Raw genomic sequence first — 18,070 nt, forward strand, 5'->3', positions numbered from 1 at the left:
ACTTCATCAAGAGCGAGAAATAAAATGAAAGGTTATGCATTGTAGAAGTGGGAGTCGGCCCTAAACCTTTGTGTTCATGCCCACGGACACCGTGTGGAACTTATCATGAAAGCTTCTTGCAAGGATATTTAATCATTTGAATAATTCTTCCGGTATCGTAAATTGGATCCCTTGCAGTTATGGTCCTGACCATATTTCCTCCCTGACCCCATTTACTGGGTAAGTTAAATTACTTATCCTCTACAACTCATTTGCCCCGCCCAACCTCTACTCTGATTTACCTTCTAGCATTGCACCTAGTACTTGATACTGGGGAGCTTTATGCCCCATCACATCATTCCTAGCCTGATCGGCTATATTTTTATCTTGTCAACTTTTTAACTGTGCTACCTGGTCCTTATGCCCGGAGCAACTTCCGACGATGAGCTAAGCTTACGTCGATCTTCCTCATCTTATCATTTCACCTCGAACAACAAGCTTGACTTTGAGCTTGTGTCGAATCCGTGGTTCTCATAGCCTTTCACTTCATCCTTCCTTTTCTGCTCGGTGGCATCTTCTTAGAGTCTCTCGAAAAAAAAAATTCTTGATCACCGTCAACACTTTGGCTTCTTCGGAGATGTCAATTAAATTCATGGCTAGAAATACCATCCTTGCCTCTCGATGACTTGTGTCAGCATCAATAACATTCTTGTCTCCCCCCAACACAACCTTGATCATATTAATTTTGGGAATACATCCTTTTTGACATGTTGATGGATTGCTACTAAGCCCGTCGGCCACACCCTCATCTTTTCCCTGCTAAAATTGTATGACTTATTTTCTAAGTTGTTTCCGATGGATCCTTGGTGTATCCAAAGTCTGGCCTTTGCTTGAAACCATGTCAATGCTATCTCGAAGGATGTCTGTGGTAATCCAATCTCCAATAGGAACATTTAAAGCACGATACTAAATCTTCTTTATCAATTATCCAAACACCGTTGTATGGGTAATGTCATGAAATTTCTTTCCCCTTACCTAAATGGTTTTATACTTCTATCCTGTCATGGATACCATGCTCTGCTTGTCCTTGGGAAGGATATACCCCTGAAGTATGTGTTTAAACACATTTTCCTTTCCATTGTTCTGTTTAATCTGACAATTACATTTTCCTTTCCATTGGTTTGTTTAAACCTTATTGTGATCTATATTATATAAGCAGTAATATTTCCTTGCTTATGTAAACACCTCGCTGTATCACTCTGTCAGTAAGACCCTGTTACTATTGTTGATGACATTCTGGTAGCCACCGATGGACGAGAACTTTGCCTAATGGCCTGCCTCATTCAACGAGCAGGAAAAATGGTTCTCTTCGTCCCTCATGCTTGGTACCGATGTTGTCGCCGACATAATTGACCGACTATCCTCTGACCTGCCTTGCCATCACGACCGTGCAGAATGTTAGCGCCTTCTTGCTTTTAACCCACATGGTGGGCCCATAACCCACAGTACCACTGGATCGAAACCTAACTCTCCTGTATATCTTTGATTCCAAAGTATTCTTGCATTTGGCTTCATATAATGTCACGAGCCACCTTCCGAGAGATGATCTATTCCAGATGCTCTTAACCCCTTTCTCACACTCTGTTTAGGTATCAATCGTTTGTCCATTCGGTTGAAACTTCCTATTGTACCTTTATACGTTGCTCTCAATGTTTTATTAAGTTTCAACTCGAGAGATACTTCTGCCTCTTTCCCTGAATTGTTCACCAGATAATTAACCCTATAAGGGTCAGTTCTCCCGAAGTTACTCTTTACTTCCCCACTTAAATCTCGGGACGAGATTTCTTGTAGTGGAGGAGATTTGTAACACCCCAGTGTCATGCTACAGAAACCCTCTATGATTAAGCTAATCATTTTACTGAACAGTGCTTGATCACATTGGAATCATATCTCATTTCAAATTCCAACTCAAATTGAAATTCAAATATGAGGTGAAATATAAGTTGTCCAAATCCAGGAACTAAAAAGTTCATAATTTTGTAAATAATCCTTTGTGAATTATGTTCAGGGTAGCAACATCATCTAAAGTACCTGATGACCCAATCATCTTGAAAAAACAGAGCCAACATCACCTTTTCGACTCTTTTAATGCAATGTAAAAATTCAAAATGGAATTATATTGCTTCCAAACTTGATGTGGCAGTGCAGTATATTGCATCATAATTATTTGGCCAGATTGGACATTTTTCAAAAATGTTTTGGTGGCCAAACAATTTGCAAACACAAAGAAAATGGCAATGCAGTAAAAGAAAAGGAAAAGGGAAAAGTCAGAGAAGAGAGAGAGAAAGCCCCGTGTCACCTTTGGGCTCGGCCCACATCCACTAGGCCACCAGGCCGGCGCGCACCATCGCCCAGCGGCCCACCCCGCTCCCATCTTATCCCCCACCCGACAGAAACCCTAACCGCTACCCCCACGATCCCCTCGCTCCTTCCCCTCCCCCTTTCGATCCAGAAAGGGATCGGGCAAACCCCAACGCCCGCCCAGCGTCGCCCATCGCCGCCGCCTGGGGCCACCTCGCCGGACCACCGCCACCGCCCTTCCCCGGTGCTACCACGTCGGCGCCACCTCGCCGACACCGCCTGGACGCCGCCGCCCTTGGCGCCGCCCCGATGACCGCGCCCCGCCACCTCGACACCGCTCGCCGGAGCCTCCCCGCGTTGCCTCGTCCTCGTCCCCGCCTCTCCATCGTCGGCCGACCTCGATCCTCGCCGCCCCCGCTTCCCTCCATCGCCGGTGAGGCCCCCGGCCTCCGCCTTTTCTTTTCCTCCCGTCGTCGCGCCCTGTACCACTCCAGCACGCGCTCCCTGTCGCGCTCGACGCGCCACGCCGTGCGCCACTGCAGCCGCGCCCGCATCGGCTGCCGCTCGCCGTGTCCGCCTCCGCCCTTGTCCTGCTACTGCCCTGCTTTCCTTGCCGCTGCGCTCAGCCGCGCCGGCGCCATGCCGCCGCGTTCCTCTGCAGCCGCCACTCGTCAGCAGTTGCGCCCCGACCGCCCCTCCTCGCTCGCTTCGCTCCCCCTCACTCGCAGTGGCCATCGGCGGCGGTTGCTGCCACCCCTGCCCATGCTAGCCCATGGCTCGGCCGCTGCCAGCCATGCCCTCGCCGTGCCATGCGCCCGGAGGCCTCCCTAGTGAGGTCGGCCCGTGCCGGTGTGCCCCGACCACTAACTGGGTGGTTAGCGCTAAGCTAATCCCCACCCCACAGCCACTGACCGTGGGGCCCCAGCGCCCTCTAAAAAAAGAATTAATAAAATAATTAAAATTAAAAATTAATTAATTAACTTAATTAATCCTGTTAATTAACATAATTAACTTATTAAACTGTTAATTAGTGTTAGTTAATGACAACCGGGACCCACGTGCTAGTTTGACCAGTAAAACAGACTGCTGACTAATGACATCATGCTGACACAATAATTGCTTTTACCTTTTAAATTAATTCTGTTAATGCCGGAAATGTTTTAAAACTTTGAAAAATCTTATAAAATAAACTGTATGTCGGATGAAAATAATTTGTTCATGAAAGTTGCTTAGAACGATGAGATGAATCTGAATACGCGCTCCGTTCGTCCACCACATGCCCCTATCATAGCAACATGCAACCTTTCCCCTCCGTTTCATCTGTCCTAAAATGCCTAACTCTAGGAAGACTTTCCCGGATGTTTCCCCCCTTCGCTAGTATCACCTAGTACTGCGTTAGGTCACTCCTGGCACCGCGTTTTGCCTTGTTATACTTTGTGATGCTTGTTTGCCCTGTACTTACTGTTTCTCCCCCCTCTTCTTCTCCGGTAGACCCCGAGACCGACGTTGATGCGACTGAGTACGACTACATCCCCGACGACCCCTCTTTTCCAGAGCAACCAGGCAAGCAAACCCCGCTTGAGCATTCCGATATCAGCCATTTCTTTCCCTCTCATGCTTGCATTAGAACTGCTACCGCTTTATGTATGATCCTACTCTGATGCATAGCCTGTTTTTGTTACCTACTTTCATACCTTACCTGCTTATCCTAAACTACTTAGTATAGGTTCGTTAGAGATCCATCAGTGACCCCCCCGTCTTGTCCCAGTTGCCCCACTTTATGTTCGATGACTCGATCAACGTGATCGACGTCCAGGCCCTAACACCGCACATCACCCCCCTAGTTGTACGGCTCTGCAGGGTTACCATCGAGTGCCAAGGGTGGAACCTCTTACATCACTCCTGATGAGATCTCTGTAGTGTAGCTATACGATTGAGGTCATCGAGGGTGATTTCCTTCTTAACCACTTCCGTTACGGCTCTGTCGTGCAACCCCTCAAGTGTGAACCTCGAGGGTGGATCCTCTTACGTTCAACTTGATGATTACATCGAGTGGAATTCACCGGGGGTGATTCCTCGGGTTTTCCCCTTGGTGTTAGACACACAGTTACTATGGTTACTATGACTTTACACTGAACCATGTTACTAAAGATGGGTCGGCCCTGATGGGTACCCACGCGAGCTTAATAGCGAGTGATGTGGAGTCGGGTTGACCTGGAAGGTGCCCGCGAGATACTTACGAGGCGTGGCCGGGCATTCTTAGCCCTTGCCGCAAGTACTCGAGACGGTGCGACGGGGTCACATCGATCGTGAGTCTCTGCTCGTTACATCGTGCTCCTAATCCACTATGATTTGGATATTTGATCCAAGGGGCATCTGGCCTGATAGCACTAACCATCACATGGGCATTGTATGGGCGTTCCGCGTCGTATGCATCAGCCGAAGCTTAATAGACATCAGCGACTGAGCGACGCGCGCCGGGTTGGAATGGTAAGCACCTGCCTTTTTGAAGGAGGTAGCTAGGTCTACTCACCGGCCGCGTACGCAACATGCAGGAGTTCCCGGGGAGATGGCCCATGACCCCTGGGGGCATAGGTCTAGTCCGGCGTGTTGACCTCTCTATTAAGCCTAGGTCGGGTTGCGGCGTATTATTTGGCCGAGGCCGGGCATGACCCAGGAAAGTGTGTTCGGCCAGAGTTAATCGAGCGTGGTGGGTAAGTTGGTGCACCCTTGCAGGGAAGAAAACGTCTATCGATAGCCTGTCCTACGGTAACAGACACTTGGAGTAGTATCCCGATCGATACAACTAGAACTAGATACTTGTGAGGAGAAATGAATTGTGAATGAGAAATGGATAGTATGGCTCTAGGATTGCTTTCTCGCCGGGAGTCGAGAAAGGATCTCTGGCCGAGGTTGATAACACTGCTACTACTTTACCTTATGTTGATTTGTACTCTTCTATATGCTGCAGGATGCTTGACGATGCTTGAAGATGCTAGTCTTCGATAGGCTAGGCTTTCCCCTTCTCTTCTGGCATTCTGCAGTTTAGTCCACAGATACAACCCATTCGTTTGATACAGATGCATACTTAGTTTAGATCTGATGTAAGTCTTGCGAGTACTTTGGATGAGTACTCACGGTTGCTTTGCTACCTCTTTTTCCCCATACCCGATTGTTGCGACCAGATGACGGATCCCAGGAGCCAGACGACACCACTAATGATTACTACTACCCCGAGGGTGCCTACTACAACGTGACGGCCGCTGACAACTTGGAGTAGTTAGGAGGCTCCCAGGCAGGAGGCCTTGCCTTTATGATCGTAGATGTTTTTTTGTGCTAGCCTTCTTAAGGCAAACTTGTTTAACTTATGTCTGTTCTCAGATATTGATGCTTCCGCTGACTCTTGTGTATTCGAGCTTATGTATTCGAGCCCTTGAGGCCCCTGGCTTGTAATAAAAAGCTTGTATTATTTTAAATTTGTGTCTAGAGTTGTGTTGTGATATCTTCCTGTGAGTCCTTGATCTTGATCGTACACATTTGCGTGTATGATTAGTGTACGGTCAAATCAGGGGCGTCACAAATTCTGGGCTGGAAAAGGAGAAAATATTAGAGACCTATTCTGCACAACTCCAAAAGCCCGGAAACTTCACGGGACCACGTTTTGGAATATGTAGACAATACTGGTGAAAGAATTAACCAGAGGTGTGATACATGTCCAACATATCTATAATTTTTGATTGTTCCATCCTATTATATTATCAACCTTGGGTGTTTTATATGCATTTATATGCTATTTTATATGATTTTTGGGACTAACCTATTAACCCAGAGCCCAGTGCCAGTTTTTGTTTTTACCTTGTTTTAGAGTATCGCACAAAGGGAAAATCAAACGGAGTCCAATTGACGTGAAACTTCACGGAACTTATTTTTGGAAGGAAAGCAACCCAGGAGACTTGGAGTCCATGTCAAGAAAGCAATGAAGAAGCCACAAGGCAGGGGGCGCGCCCACCCCCCTGGGCGCGCCCTCCACATTCATGGGCCCCTCATGGCTCCCCTGATTTATTTCTTCTGCCTATATATATCCATATACCCTAAAACGATCGGGGAGCACAATAGATCAGGAGTTCCGCCGCCAGAAGCCTCCGTAGACACCGAAAGCCAATCTAGACCCGTTTCGGCATCCTGCCGGAGGGGGAATCCCTCTTCGGTGGCCATCTTCATCATCCCGGTGCTCTCCATGATGAGGAGGGAGTAGTTATCCCTCGGGGCTGAGGGTATGTACTAGTAGCTATGTGTTTGATCTCTCTCTCTCTCTCTCTCTCTCTCTCTCTCGCGTTCTTGAGGTGATACGATCTTGATGTATCGCGAGCTTTGCTATTATAGTTGGATCTTATGATGTTTCTCCCCCTCTACTCTCTTGCCTTGTTTCAACGCATTGCAATACCGTTTACGCTCACTTTTATCATTCGTTACCTTGCTGTTTTTATATTTTCAGATTACAAAAACTATTATCGACCATCCATATACCACTTGTATCACCATCTCTTCGCCGAACTAGTGCACCTATACAATTTACCATTGTATTGGGTGTGTTGGGGAGACAAGAGACTCTTTGTTATTTGGTTACAGGGTTGCTTGAGAGAGACCATCTTCATCCTATGCCTCCTACGGATTGATAAACCTTAGGTCATCCACTTGAGGGAAATTTGCTACTGTCCTACAAACCTCTGCACTTGAAGGCCCAATAACGTCTACAAGAAGAAGGTTGTGTAGTAGACATCAAGCTCTTTTCTGGCGTCGTTGCCGGGGAGGTTAGCGCTTGAAGGTATATCTTTAGATCTTGCAATCGAGTCTTTTAGTTTCTTGTTTTATCACTAGTTTAGTCTATAAAAGAAAACTATAAAAAATGGAATTGAGTGTACCTCATACGCTTCATCTTTTTAATATCTTTCGTGAGTATGATGGAAAGGAAAATTGTGCCAAAGTGTTAGAAGAAGACTACATTAAAATGTTTGGCACTAAATCTTTGAATGATGAGCATGATTTCAATGTTGTTAGTATGAACTCCTTGAATATCCATGGTACTAATGATGATTGCACTAGTTATGATGAAAATGTATCCTATAAACATGTCAATTTTTGTGGAGTGCATTGGGTTTGTAAGTACACACCAAATAGGGAAGGTAGATATTGCAAGAGGCATAAGTACTTAGAAACTAAATTTTTGCAAGAAAGGCTAGATGATTGTGCTGAAAATTTAAATTTTCTTGGCCATACTTGTGAGCTTTGCAATGAACGTGGTCATTTAACCATCCGATGCAAATTGTTTCATGATCTAATCATTTCCAAAAATTGTGATGATTTGATTTCTCTTGCACATCATACTGAACTTAGTTTGCTTATGGGTTATGAAGAAATGAAACGTATAACTAACTATCTTCCAGAATTTGCCCATTATAAACTTCTTGGTTTTGATCTAGAGAAAATTTATATGTATTGTGCAGCGAATTGCATTGAAAATCCTTATATTGCCAATTACACAAAGAAAACAAAACAAATAGAGGATGAAGAGAATACTAACGAAAGGGAAGAGACTTCCCAATACCCTTTTATTATTTCTTATGATGAATCAGGTAACGAGGAGGAGCCTCCTATTCAACCAATCTCATTAATAAGGAGCTCCAAAAAGAGGATTGAACCCACACATGATGTGGTGAAGAAGAAGAAAAGAAAAAGGAAGAGAGGTAAAAAGATATCTCTCCCATATAATGCTGCTCATATTACTATTGTGCCTCATGAAAATATAATTGTGGAAGATAATTATACTTCTTATGATCTTGAAAATCTTTTTGGCACTTGCTTGGAAGAATATGATAATTGCTATACTATTGGTGCTATCCATACTATTAATGATGAGAGTGGTTATGCTTATGATATGAAAAGGCCCAAGCTTGGGGATGCTATGTTTGATGAAGATGATGCTTTTGAGAATATATTTGCTGCAATTAATGTTTGTCCCAAGCTTAGGGAAGCTATAGACGATATTTTCAGTCTCCCAAGTTTTGATATGCAAATTTATAATGATGATAGCATGCCTCCTACCTATGATGATTATTGTGATGATACTTATGATATAAAAAGTAGTGATGATTATATTTATAAAACTTGTCATGATTGTGATTACCCTTTTTTGTACATTACTCTTTTAATGTGGAAACAATTTATAGTATTCGAGTTTCTTGTGATACTTCCACTATTCCGAATGAGAAGAATCTTGCTTATGTGGAGAGTAGTAAATTTTCTATGCTTGTAAATCATGAAAAGCATGCTTTAGGTGCTGGTTATATTGTTGAATTCATTCATGATGCTACTGAAAATTATTATGAGGGAGGAATATATGCTTGTAGGAATTGCAATAATATCAAGTTTCCTCTCTATGTGCTTAAAGTTTTAATGTTATGTTTGTTTTGCCTTCCTATGCTAGTTGATTATTGTTCCCATAAGTTGTTTGCTCAAAAAATCTCTATGCATAGGAACTGGGTTAGACTTAAATGTGTTAGTCATATTCTTCATGATGCTCTGTTTATGTTTCAATCCTAATCTTTTATGTGAGCATCATTGAAATCATCATGCCTAGCTAGGGGCGTTAAACGATAGCGCTTGTTGGGAGGCAACCCAACTTCATTTTTGTTCCTTGCTTTTTGCTCCTGTTTAGTAATAAATAATTCATCTAGCCTTTGTTTAGATGTGGTTTTATGCTTTTAATTAGTGTTTGTGCCAAGTAGAACCTTTGGGAAGACTTGGGGAAAGTCTTTGCGATCATGCTGTAAAAAACAGAAACTTTAGCGCTCACGAGAATTGATGCCATTTTCTATTGGAGAGTGCTATTTAGTTAATTTTTTTTGAAGATGATTAACAGATAAATTCCTCATGTCCAGAAATTTATTTGAGAATTTAATGAGTTCCAGAAGTATACGTTTGATCTAGATTACTACATACTGTTCTGTTTTTGACAGATTCTGTTTTCGATGTGTTGTTTGCTTATTTTGATGAATCTATGAGTAGTATCGGAGGGTATGAACCATAGAGAAGTTGGAATACAGTAGATATTACACGAATATAAATAAAGAATGAGTTCACAACAGTACCTTAGTGGTGATTTATTTTCTTATACTAACGGAGCTTACGAGTTTCTGTTAAGTTTTGTGTTGTGAAGTTTTCAAGTTTTGGGTAAAGATTCGATGGACTATGGAATAAGGAGTGGCAAGAGCCTAAGCTTCGGGATGTCCAAAGCACCCCAAGGTAATATTCAAGGACAACCAAGAGGCTAAGCTTGGGGATGCCCCGGAAGGCATCCCCTCTTTCGTCTTCGTTCATCGGTAACTTTACTTGGAGCTATATTTTTATTTGCCACATGATATGTGTTTTGCTTGGAGCGTCATCTTATTTTATTTTGTTTTGCTTGCTGTTTGAATAAAATACCAAGATCTGAAATTATTAATGTTAGAGAGTCTTCACATAGTTGCATAATTATTCAACTACTCATTGATCTTCACTTATATCTTCCGGAGTAGTTTGCTGTTGTTCTAGTGCTTCACTTATATCCTTTCAGAGCACGATGGTAGTTTTATTTTGAAGAAATAGATGAACTCTCGTGCTTCACTTATATTATTTTGAGAGTCTTTAGAACAGCATGGTAGTTTGCTTTGGTTATGAATCTAGTCCTAATATGATAGGCATCCAAGAGGGATATAATAAAAACTTTCATATAGAGTGTTTTGAATACTAAGAGAAGTTTGATGCTTGATGATTGTTTTGAGATATGGAGGTAACAATATCAAAGTCGTGCTAGTTGAGTAGTTGTGAATTTGAGAAGTGCTTGTGTTGAAGTTTGCAAGTCCCATAGCATTCACGTATGGTAAACGTTATGTAACAAATTTGAAACATGACGTGTTCTTTGATTGTCTTCTTTATGAGTGGCGGTCGGGGACGAGCAATGGTCTTTTCCTACCAATCTACCCCCCTAGGAGCATGCGTGTAGTGCTTTGGTTTTTGATGACTTCTAGATTTTTGCAATAAGTATGTGAGTTCATTATGACTAATGTTGAGTCCATGGATTATACGCACTCTCACCCTTCTATCATTGCTAGCCTCTTCGGTACCGTGCATTGCCCTTTCTCACATTGAGAGTTGGTGCAAACTTCGCCGGTGCATCCAAACCCTGTGATATGATACGCTCTTTCACACATAAACCTCCTTATATCTTCCTCAAAACAGCCACCATACCTACCTATTATGGCATTTCCATGGCCATTCCGAGATATATTGCCATGCAACTTTCCACCATTCTATTTATCATGACACATTCATCATTGTCATATTGCTTAGCATGATCATGTAGTTGACATAGTATTTGTGGCAAAGCCACCGTTCATAATTATTTCATACATGTCACTCTTGGTTCATTGCATATCCTGGTACACCGCCAGAGGAATTCATATAGAGTCATATTTTGTTCTAGCATCGAGTTGTAATCATTTAGTTGTAAATACATAGAAGTGTGATGATCATCATTTTCTAGAGCATTGTCCCAAGTGAGGAAAAAGAGAGAAAGGCCATAAAAAAGAGAGAAGGGCCCAAAAAATGAGAGAAAAAGAGAGAAGGGACAATGTTACTATCCTTTGCCACACTTGTGCTTCAAAGTAGCACCAAAATCTTCATGATAGAGAGTCTTTTGTTTTGTCACTTTCATATACTAGTGGGAATTTTCATTATAGAACTTGGCTTGTATATTCCAACAATGGGCCTCCTCAAGTGCCCTAGGTCTTCGTGAGCAAGCAAGTTGGATGCACACCCACTTAGTTTCTTTTGTTGAGCTTTCATACATTTATAGCTCTAGTGCATCCGTTGCATGGCAATCCCTACTCCTTGCATTAACATCAATCGGTGGGCATCTCCATAGCCCATTAATTAGCCTCGTTGATGTGAGACTTTCTCCTTTTTTGTCTTCTCCACATAACCCCCTCATTATATTCTATTCCACCCGTTGTGCTATATCCATGGCTCGCGCTCATATATTGCGTGAAAGTTTATAGGTTTGAGATTACTAAAGTATGAAACAATTGCTTGGCTTGTCATCGGGGTTGTGCATGATGAGAGCATTCTTGTGTGACGAAAATGGAGCATGACCAAACTATATGATTTTGTAGGGATGAACTTTCTTTGGCCATGTTATTTTGAGAAGACATGATTGTTTAGTTAGTATGCTTGAAGTATTATTATTTTTATGTCAATATTAAAGTTTTGTCTTGAATCTTATGGATCTGAACATTCATGCCAAAATGAAGAGAATTACTTAGAGAAATATGTTAGGTAGCATTCCACATCAAAAATTCTGTTTTTATCATTTACCTACTCGAGGACGAGCAGGAATTAAGCTTGGGGATGCTGATACGTCTCCAACGTATCTATAATTTTTTATTGTCCCATGCTATTATATTAGCAACCTTGGATGTTTTATATGCATTTATATGCTATTTTATATGATTTTTGGGACTAACCTATTAACCCAGAGCCCAGTGCCAGTTTCTGTTTTCACCTTGTTTTAGAGTATCGCAGAAAAGGGAAATCAAACGGAGTCCAACTGACCTGAAACTTCATGGAACTTATTTTTGGAAGGAAAGCAACCCGGGAGACTTGGAGTCTAAGTCAAGAAAGCAACGAGGAAGCCATGAGGTAGGGGGGCGGGCCCACCCCCCTGGGCGCGCCCTGCACCCTCGTGGGCCCCTCGTGGCTCCCCTGACGTATTTCTTCCGCCTATATATATCCATATACCCTAAAACGATTGGGGAGCACAAAAGATTGGGAGTTCCATCGCCAGAAGCCTCCGTAGCCACCGAAAGCCAATCTAGACCCGTTCCGGCACCCTGCCGGAGGGGGAATCTCTCTTCGGTGGCCATCTTCATCATTCCGATGCTCCCCATGACGAGGAGGGAGTAGTTGTCCCTCGGGGCTGAGGGTATGTATCGGTAGCTATGTGTTTGATCTCTCTCTCTCTCTTGTGTTCTTGAGGTGATACGATCTTGATGTATCGCGAGCTTTGCTATTATAGTTGGATCTTATGATGTTTCTCCCCCTCTACTCTCTTGTAATGGATTGAGTTTTCCCTTTGGAGTTATCTTATCGGATTGAGTCTTTAAAGATTAGAGAACACTTGATGTATGTCTTGCCATGCATATCTGTGGTGACAATGGGATACCACGTGATTCACTTGATGTATGTTTTGGTGATCAACTTGCGGGTTCCGCCCATGAACCTATGCATAGGGGTTGGCACACGTTTTCGTCGTGATTCTCTGGTAGAAACTTTGGGGCACTCTTTGAGGTTCTATGTGTTGGTTGAATAGATGAATCTGAGATTGTGTGATGCATATCGTATAATCATACCTACGGATACTTGAGGTGACATTGGAGTATCTAGGTGACATTAGGGTTTTGGTTGATTTGTGTCTTAAGGTGTTATTCTAGTACGAACTCTAGTGCTTTTTGTGACACTTATAGGAATAGCCCAACGGATTGATTGGAAAGAATAACTTTGAGGTGGTTTCATACCCTACCATAATCTCTTCATTTGTTCTCCGCTATTAGTGACTTTGGAGTGACTCTTTGTTGCATGTTGAGGGATAGTTATGTGATCCAATTATGTTATTATTTTTGAGGGAACTTGCACTGGTGAGAGTATGAACCCTAGGCCTTGTTTCAACGCATTGCAATACCGTTTACGCTCACTTTTATCATTCGTTACCTTGCTGTTATTATATTTTCAGATTACAAAAACTATTATCGACCATCCATATACCACTTGTATCACCATCTCTTCGCCGAACTAGTGCACCTATACAATTTACCATTTTATTGGGTGTGTTGGGGACACAAGAGACTCTTTGTTATTTGGTTACAGGGTTGCTTGAGAGAGACCATCTTCATCCTACGCCTCCTACGGTTTGATAAACCTTAGGTCATCCACTTGAGGGAAATTTTCTATTGTCCTACAAACCTCTGCACTTGGAGGCCCAACAACGTCTACAAGAAGAAGGTTGTGTAGTAGACATCAAGGGGGCCCACACCCTGGCCACGAGGGTGGGGGCGCGCCATACCCCCCTAGCACGCCTCCCTGTCTCGTGGGCCCCCTGGCAGGCCTCTGGTGCCCATCTTTTGCTATATGAAGTCTTTCCTCCAAGAAAAAATGATAAGAAAGCTTTTTGGATGAAACATCGCCGCCACGAGGCGGAACCTTGGTGGAACCAATCTAGGGCTCCGGTGGAGCTGTTCTGCCGAGGAAACATCCCTCCGGGAGGGGGAAGTCATCACCATCGACCCTCTCAATGGGAGGGGGTCAATCTCCATCAACATCTTCACCAGCACTATCTCCTCTAAAACCCTAGCTCATCTCTTGTATCCAATATTTGTCCCAAAACCTCAGATTGGTACCTGTGGGTTGCTAGTAGTGCTGATTACTCCTTGTAGTTTATGCTAGTTGGTTTATTTGGTGGAAGATCATATGTTCAGATCCTTTATGCATGTTAATACCCCTCCGATTATGAACATGAATATGATTTGTGAGTAGTTACGTTTGTTCCCGAGGATATGGGAGAAGTCTTGCTATAAGTAGTCATGTGAATTTGGTATTCGTTCGATATTTTGATGAGATGTATGTTGTCTTTCCTCTAGTGGTGTTATGTGAAGTCGACTACATGACACTTCACCATTCTTTGGGCCTAGGGGAAGGCATTGGGAAGTAATAAGTAGATGATGGGTTGCTAGAGTCACAGAAGCTTAAACCCTAGTTTGTGCGTTGTTTCGTAAGGGGCTGATTTGGATCCATATGTTTCATGCCATGGTTAGGTTTACCTTAATACTTCTTTTGTAGTTCTAGATGCTTGCAAGAGGGGTTAATCATAAGTGGGATGCTTGTCCAAGGAAGGGCAGAACCCAAGCACCGGTCCACCCACATATCAAATTATCAAAGTAACAAATGCGAATCATATGAGCATGATGAAAACTAGCTTGACGATAATTCCCATGTGTCCTCGGGAACATTTTCCTTTTATATAAGAGTTTGTCCAGGCTTGTCCTTTGCTACAAAAAGGATTGGGCCATCTTGCTGCCCCTTATTTACTTTTGTTACTTTTTACCCGTTAGAAATTACCTTATCACAAAACTATCTGTTACCGATAATTTCAGTGCTTGCAGAGAATACCTTACTGAAAACTGCTTATCATTTCCTTTTGCTCCTCGTTGGGTTCGACACTCTTACTTATCGAAAGGACTACGATAGATCCCCTATACTTGTGGGTCATCATTTCCCCGGTAGAACAGCTCCGCCGGAGCCCTAGATTGGTTCCGCCAAGGTTCCGCCTCGTGGCGGCAAAGTTTCGTCCTGTGAGCTTGCTTATGATTTTTTTTCAGGGCAAAATACTTCATATAGCCAAAGATGGGTGGCCCCCATCTGGTGCTTCCTTCGCCCAATATTTTTTATATATTCGGAAACTGACTTCCATGGAGTTTCAGGACTTTTGGAGTTGTGCAGAATAGGTCTCTAATATTTGCTCCTTTTCTAGCCCAGAATTCTAGCTACCGGCATTCTCCCTCTTCGTGTAAACCTTGTAAAATAAGAGAGAATAGGCATAAGTGTTGTGACATAATGTGGTAATAACAACCCATAATGCAATACTATCGATATAAAAGCATGATGCAAAATGGACGTATCACTGCCCAAGCCACTGGGATCCTGTGCCATGGCCTAGACTCCTCTGCGCCCATGAGCCTTGACGCTCTTGCTGCTGCCAGACCACCACGGCGCCATCATGGAGAGCATGGCCACCATCGAGTGCTCCTGACCGAGACCCTCAAGTCCTACTCAGACCCAAGTCTGAAGTCTCCGTGCATGTGCCTCTCACTTGTGCCACTTTGGATCACCAAGACCGTCAAGAATCAAGACTGCCCCGGACCATGTTGTCTCGCCGGATGGTCAACACCGTTTTAGGATTCGCAAGTACCACTATGAGCCGTGTACAACTATTGTCGCCAAGACCGAGATCCCAAGTACCACGATGCCCGGAGCCCTCGGATCCGTCAAGTCCGACTACAAAGCGAAGACCATGTACGACTACTGTTCCCGTGGATTTTTTCAAGTACCCCTACGCATGGATACGCCAATGTCGACTACGCCCGACGATGCGACAAGTACCTCTACCGATGACTTGAACGTCTACGAAACGTGTACCACTACCGTCTCCTACGGAAACATCGGCTGCTTCAAGTTCCTTTCCGAGACGTGTATCGCTACTTCCACTACCGTCACATGAATGATTATTTCCTCTTCCACTTGCGAACCACTACTTCCCTCAACGAACTTAATCTGTCCCAAATGCATGCTTCGAAGGTATAACCCCGAGACGACGCCCGTGGACGAATACATGTGTGTTGTATGAGATGCTCGTGTTTGCACCGTGTCTGAGTTGTCATTGCTTGTGCCTTCTCGTTTGCCATGCCGTTGACCCATGGAACCTGATATCCGGGATCACCCCACCATCCTTGCATGACACGCTCATGCCCACTTTCTTTTACACCGACATCTCAATGAGTTGTCGGATCATCGGAATGTTGTCGTGGCATCATTTCCATTAACGTTGCCGTGGCACCCCCTTTGTTCCGCCATGGTGTACAAATTCTTCATCACTTGCTCATGTCAACATTTTCATAAAATTGCATAAAACTTGTATGTGTCATCCGCATCATGATAACAAAATTTAAAATGTTTAAAAATTTTGTATGCATTATAAATTGCTAAATATGCATATGGGGATTTTCTGGAATTTTTGTTTGTTATTTCCGGCCTCATTTAAATTGCCTAAAATGTGTAGTTTACTTATGCCTCACCTCTTGCCATGTTAACCAACATTTATTATTGTTGAATAGTTTTAACGAGAGCGAATTAAATAATTAAATGTGGTGTTTCTTCAATATGCAACTCGTTGCATATTGAGCTCCACTTAACTTGTAGTATTGCTTGTTGCACTTGGCCATGCCATGACCCATTAAACCGGACATGCATCATGCCATGTTTATGTGATGGTTGTTTACCATGTTGTTTGCTTCTTTCCGATGTTGCTTCTTCTCGATAGTTCCGGTTTCGTTGCGATTGTAAGGATTCGTTCGACTAGGTTGGTTCGTCTACTTCATGGACTCGTTCTTCTTCCTAGAGGGATTTCAGGAAAGATGATCGTTACCCTGGATGCCACTACTATCTTTGCTTTGCTAGTTATCTCGATGCTATCGCTATGTCGCGCTACCTACCACTTGTTTATCAAGCCTCCCAATATGCCATGAAACAGCCTCTAACCTTTTCCACCATCCTAGCAAACCGTTGTTTGGCAATGTTACCGCTTTGCTCAGCCCCTCTTATAGCGTTGCTAGTTGCAGGTGCAGTGCAGGATGTTCCTTGTTGGGACATGGATTTCATGGGATATCACAATATCTGTTATTTAATTAATGCATCTATATACTTGGCAAAGGGTGGAAGGCCCGGCCTTTCGCATTGTGTTTTGTTCCACTCTTGCCGCCTTAGTTTTCTTCATACCGGTGTTATGTTCCTTGATTTTGCGTCCCTAACATGGTGAGGGTTTATGGGCCCCTCTTGACAGTTCGCTTTGAATAAAACTCTTCCAGCAAGGCCAAACATTGGTTTTACCATTTGCCCAACATAATAACTAAACCTGATAATTAATTACCATAGGGGGTCGCATCCCCGAGGATTCTTTTCTACATACAGGGGGGCCAGTGCTAATGGTGCTGGTCCGAACTAGAGTCGTGTGCGGCTTCCCCCGGGGCAACTCGGGTCTCAGTTGATGTATGCTGTGCTCATCCAAACGTGGCCTGAGATGAGATACGCGCGGCTACTATCAGGGTGTTGGCACGCCGAGAGGTCTTGCTGGATTAGTTTTACCATTGTCGAAATGTCTTGTGCATCGGGATTCCGAGTCTGATAGGAGGGTCCCGCGATGGACGATTTTCTCTGCGGATCGTGAGCTTGTCATGGTCTAAGTTAGGACACCCCTGCAGGGTTTAAACTTTCGAGAGTCGTGCCCGCGGTTATGTGGCAGATGGGAATTTTTAATATCCGGTTGTAGAGAACTTGACACGATATTCGAATTAAAATACACCAACCGCGTGAGTAGCCGTGACTGTCACTTTTCGGGGAAGTTCGAGAGGAGGACATGGTTGGGTTATGTTTGAACGTAAGTAGTTCAGGATCACTTATTGATCATTACTAGTTTGCGACCGTTTGTGTAGCTTCTTTAGCGACCCGACCTCAGACGGTCAAGTCTCTGTGCTTCAGTGTCATCCCCGGATCGGTAATGCTGACACACACAATACTCGAATGGTTTTATAATAGAGTAGCAATCACACACTTATTACATCGATAGTCTTAAAAAGAGAACTTATTACAATAAATATGGCTTAAGGCCATCTAAGTAAGATAAAAGTAGAAGGCTTGGAAGATAAAGTGAGTCCATCAACTCCAACGGCATAGCTGAGTGCATGAGAAACGACCTAGCGCACCTTACTCTTCATCTGAAAAGTCTGCAACATGATATGTTGCAGCCCAAAACGGGCCAGCACATGGAATATGCTGGCAATATAACACAGTAGAGCAAAGAACAAGTATA

The 18,070-nt window shown here is 43.5% G+C and overlaps 1 long non-coding RNA gene across 1 annotated transcript; it reads left to right on the plus strand.

The window, feature by feature from the left end:
• The first annotated feature begins 2,456 nt into the window (after positions 1-2,456).
• Positions 2,457-5,828, plus strand: LOC147985261 (uncharacterized). Its single transcript, XR_015616555.1, has 3 exons — positions 2,457-2,773; positions 3,832-3,903; positions 5,526-5,828. It is a non-coding gene; the product is annotated as an uncharacterized LOC147985261 (long non-coding RNA).
• Positions 5,829-18,070: the final 12,242 nt, after the last annotated feature.

This window comes from Triticum urartu, chromosome 2A (genome assembly GCF_056163025.1).
Source record: "Triticum urartu cultivar PI428250 chromosome 2A, HENAU_Tu73, whole genome shotgun sequence".
Classification (NCBI taxonomy): domain Eukaryota; kingdom Viridiplantae; phylum Streptophyta; class Magnoliopsida; order Poales; family Poaceae; genus Triticum; species Triticum urartu.